The sequence below is a fragment of the Tachyglossus aculeatus genome, chromosome 22, assembly GCF_015852505.1.
Source record: "Tachyglossus aculeatus isolate mTacAcu1 chromosome 22, mTacAcu1.pri, whole genome shotgun sequence".
Classification (NCBI taxonomy): Eukaryota; Metazoa; Chordata; class Mammalia; order Monotremata; family Tachyglossidae; genus Tachyglossus; species Tachyglossus aculeatus.
In genome coordinates this window covers 32,771,393-32,776,484 of record NC_052087.1, presented here as the reverse complement: position 1 = coordinate 32,776,484, position 5,092 = coordinate 32,771,393, and positions in this window count along the sequence as shown.

Here is a 5,092-nt window from a genome sequence, read left to right as displayed (position 1 = left end):
CTCTGACTCCAAAGCCTGTGCTTTTTCCACTGAGCCACGCTAAATACCGTCGTTATTATTAAGTAACCATCAAAAATAAAATGTGTTCAACAAGCACCATTGAACGCTTGAACTAGGAGTATAAAATGGCACGTGGATAGGTACAAATGAGCCTGACCAAAAATATATATGTGCATACGTAATAAAATCCCCCCAAAGCTCTTGCTTTGCACATAGTAAGCGCTTAATAAATACCATCATCATTATTATTATTATTGGCCAATCCCCCGCCTCCGGTCCCTCTTTTAGGAGAAAAGAAGAGATTGGCTGACCGGACAGGGAGTCGGTGGGAGGGGAGAAGGGGCCGAGCCCGGGGAATCCGACAGACCGTGAGAGTGAGAAAAGGGACTTTGGAGGCCGGAGCAGGGAGCATCGTGGAGAGAGGGACAGGCCGAGAGGTACATCGTGGACAGAGGTACGGTCGGAGAGGAGGGCCCGACACAGTGGGGAGAAAGGTTTGAGCATGGTAGGATTATAGACCGTTCTGCGAGCAGGGATCGGGTTTGAAAACACCCCGTCGACCAGAGCATTATAAGCCACAGCCCTTGCTCTCATTCATTCACTCATTCATTCATTCATTCAATCATATTTATTGAGCGCTTAGTCCAGTGGGACTAAGCGCTGGGGAAGTACAAGTTGGATGATGATGGGATTTAATAATAATAACAATGATGGCATTTATTAAGCACTTACTATGTGCAGAGTAACTGCACAGAGTGTGCTCTGCACACAGTAAGTGCTCAATAAATACGATTGATTGATTGATTGATTGCAAAGCGCCGTTCTAAGCGCTGGGGAGGTTACAAGGTGATCGGGTCGTCCCACGGGGGGCTCACAGTCTTCCTCCCCCATTTTCCAGATGAGGTCACTGAGGCCCAGAGAAGTGAAGTGACTTGCCCAAAGTCACACAGCTGACAATTGGCGGAGCCGGGATTTGAACCCATGACCTCTGACTCCAAAGCCCGGGCTCTTTCCACTGAGCCACGCTGCTTCTCTGTTAAGCGCTTACTATGTGCCAAGCACTGTTCTAAGCTCTGGGGGGAGGACACAGGGTGTTCGGGTTGTCCCACGTGGGGCTCACAGACTTCATCCCCATTTGACAGATGAGGGAACTGAGGCACAGAGAATAATAACAATAATAATAATGTTGGTATTTGTTAAGCGCTTACTGTGTGCAAAGCACTGTTCTAAGCGCTGGGGTAGGTACAAGGTAATCAGGTTGTCACATGAGGGGCTCCCAGTCTTCATCCCCATTTTACAGATGAGGGAACTGAGGCCCAGAGAAGTGAAGTGACTTGCCCAACATCACACAGCTGACAAGTGGTGGAGCCAGGATTTGAACCCACGACCTCTGACTCAGAAGCCTGGGCTCTTTCCACTGAACCACACTAGCATTTATGTGCGAAGAACCCCACACACATTTGTGTTTTTTATTTCTTTAGGTGGGTGGGGACACATTTTACCTCTGGGTTTAGAAAAACAGGTCTCTCCCCTTCTCGCTGGGTGAAGTCGGGATTTAGGAGTGATCAGAAAAGGGGTAGACTGCGAGCCCACTGTTGGGTAGGGACTGTCTCTATATATTGCCAACTTGTACTTCCCAAGCGCTTAGTACAGTGCTCTGCACATAGTAAGCGCTCAATAAATACGATTGATGACGATAATGATATTTATTCTTATTTATTTTATTTTGTCAATATGTTTTGTTCTGTCTCCCCCTTCTAGACTGTGAGCCTGCTGTTGGGTGGGGACCGTCTCTATATGTTGCCAACTTGGACTTCCCAAGCGCTTAGTACAGTGCTCTGCACACAGTCAGCGCTCAATAAATGCGATTGAATGAATGAATGAATGAATGAATGAATGAATGAATGAGAGGAGAGCAGGGAGGCCGCTGAGGGCAGAGGCTGTCCTTCCTCCCAGGGAGCCACAAAGTTCGGGAGGTTGGAGTGGGAGAGGATGGTAAGGGGCAAGTCACGGAGGTGAGAAAGGAGAAGCCACAAGTGGTCAAAAGTCTTGGAGGAAAAAGGCCCGGTGGCTTCTGCTCCCTGAATTAAAGCATGTGTTTTCTGGAAAGTTGCTGGAAACTTCACTAGGAAGCTTTAATGAAAAACCATCCAGTCCGTGTTTCCCCATGCCTCAGAAACCTCCATCTACCTCCGCATCAAACAGAAACTCCTTCCCTTTCACTCAATCGTATTTATTGAGCGCTTATGGTGTGCAGAGCACCGTACTAAGCGCTTGGGAAGTACAAGTTGACGACATGTAGAGACGGTCCCTTCCCAACAACGGGCTCACAGTCTAGAAGGGGGAGGCAGGTCATCCTGAAGGCGTTACCCCTTTTCCACAAAAGAACAGGGTAGCAGTCTAAGATGCCGGCTTCAGTGCTCAGAAAAACAGAGATTCTGAAGCATCCGTGGTCCCGTTTCCAGGGAAAACCGGCTCCAGAGCCAGGGACTGTTCATTCATTCATTCAATCGTATTTATTGAGCGCTTACTGTGTGCAGAGCGCTGTACTAAGCGCTTGGTGTTACTTCCGCCAGGGTACGTGGATCCCTCTCCTTGATAGAGCAGCTTAGAAACTGGTCTTTTCTGATATCTGGTGGCTTTCCGTTAAGGTTAGGGGCTGGGAGGGGAAGAAGGGGATAGGTGAAGCGGCCGGGGGAGGGAGGGGAAGTTTGCAGTGGAGGACGCTCGACTTTAAAGTGCTCAATAAGCTCTCCCCCTCCGACATAACCTCGCCGTTTTCCACCCCTTATAGCCCAGCCCTCACATTCTACTCCTCTTTCACCAACCTCCTCACCGAGCCTCTGTCTCATCAATCAATCAATCATATTTATTGAGCACTTACTGTGTGCAGAGCACTGTACTAAGTGCTTGGGAAGTACAAGTTGGCAACTATCATCTATCTCCCCTCCAGTCCTTCGCCCACCTCCTGCCTTGGGCTCGGGAGGCCCTCCCTCTTCAGATCCGGCAGGCTACGGCTCTGCTTACCTTCAAAGCCCGCCTAAAATCCCATCTCCATCAAGAAGCCTCTCTTGACTAAGCCCTCATTTCCCTTATAATAATAATTATGGTACGTGTTAAGCGCTTACTATGTATCAGGCGCTGTATGTCACTATCGACTGTGCACCTGTCCGCGTGAGAAGCAGCGTGACCAGTGGAAAGAGCCCGGGCTTGGCAATCAGAGGCTCTAATCCCACTCCGCCACTTGTCAGCTGTGTGACCTTGGGCAAGTCACTCAACTTCTCTGTGCCTCAGTTACCTCATCTGTAAAATGGGGATTGAGACTGTGACCCCACGTGGGACAACCTGATCACCTTGTAACCTCCCCAGCGCTTAGAACAGTGCTTTGCACATAGTAAGCGCTTAATAAATGCCATCATCATCATCATTATTATTATTATTAACTTCTCTGGGCCTCAGTTACCTCATCTGTAAAATGGAGGTGAAGACTGTGAGCCCCACGTGGGACAACCTGATGACCTTGTACCTCCCCCAGCGCTTAGAACAGTGCTTGGCACATAGTAAGCGCTTAATAAATGCCAACATTATTATTACCCCTTAAGCAGCATAGCCACGGGCCTGGGAGTCAGAAGGTCATGGGTTCAAATCCCGGCTCTGCCACTTGTCTGTTGTGTGACCTTGGGCAAGTCACTTCATTTCTCTGTGCCTCAGTTACCTCATCTGTAAAATGGGGATTGAGACTGTGAGCCCCATGTGGAACAGGGGACTGTGTCCCTTGCTATTTGCTATTTCCCTTACCGATTTTATTGTCGATTTCCCCCTGTAGATCCCAAGCACTTAATACGGTGCTCTAGATACAGGAAGCGCTCAATAAATATCACTGATTGATTGATCGATTGGTCCTGCGGAGGATTGATCAGTCCATAGACTTCTGAATCTAAGCGTATTCATCTCTTAACTCACAGGGCTGGGAGCCAACCCTGTGCCAGCTCTAACTCGGATCCCATCTCCCAGAAGCAGTGTGGAAATCAATCAATCAATCAATTGTATTTATTGAGCGCTTACTGTGTGCAGAGCACTCTACTAAGCGCTTGCGAAGTACAAGTTGGCAACATATAGAGACAGTCCCTACCCAACAGTGAGCTCACAGTCTAGAAGAGCGTGGATCCTCAAATCGGGGGACTAGCATTCGAATCCCGGCTCCGGCACTTACCTGCTGAGTGGCCTTGGACAATTCATTGAACATATCTGGGCCTCAGTTTCCTCATCTGTCAAATGGGGATTAAATACCTATTCTTCCCCCCCACCCCCAACCCAACCCTGCTCACCTTAGACTGTGAGCCCCGTGTGGAACAGAGACTATACCTGAACCTGACTGTGTCCTTCAGACAATTACTCTCCACCACTTCCACTGTTGGGTAGGGACCGTCTCTATATGTTGCCAACTTGTACTTTCCAAGCGCTTAGTACAGTGTTCTGCACACAGTAAGCGCTCAATAAATACGATTGATTGATTGATTATTGAGGGCACATCTCCTCCAAGAATCCTTCCCTGACTTAGCCCCCCTTTCCTCTTCTCTGACTCCCTTCTGCTTCACCCTGGCTCACTCTCTTTTTCATCCCCCTTCTCGTCCCTAAAGCACTTACGTACATATCTGTCATTTATTTTTTTATATTAATGTCTGTCTCCCCCACTAGACTCACTGTGAGCAGGGAATCTGTTTACTGTTGTATTGTACTCTCCCGAGCGCTTCGTACAGTGCTCCGCACACGGTAAGCACTCAGTAAATGTGATTGAACGGACGAACGGCCTCATTATCTTGTCTCTACCCCAACACTTGGGACAGTGCTCCTGAAGGACCCCGATTGCTATTGTTATTATTCCAGAATCCGGATAGAGTGAGATCCGTACCCGCCCCTGAAGACCCCAGAGCCAGCCTGGGACAGGCCGCACTTGCCCCGTCAAGGTGAAGACCAACCTCCTCCCCTCCTCCAGGATCACCAGACTCCTGGACAGACCGGAGGGGCGTCCCGGGAGAGAAAAATCAGTATATATTCTTGGGTCTGGACGGTGCTAGAAGAGGACCCACCT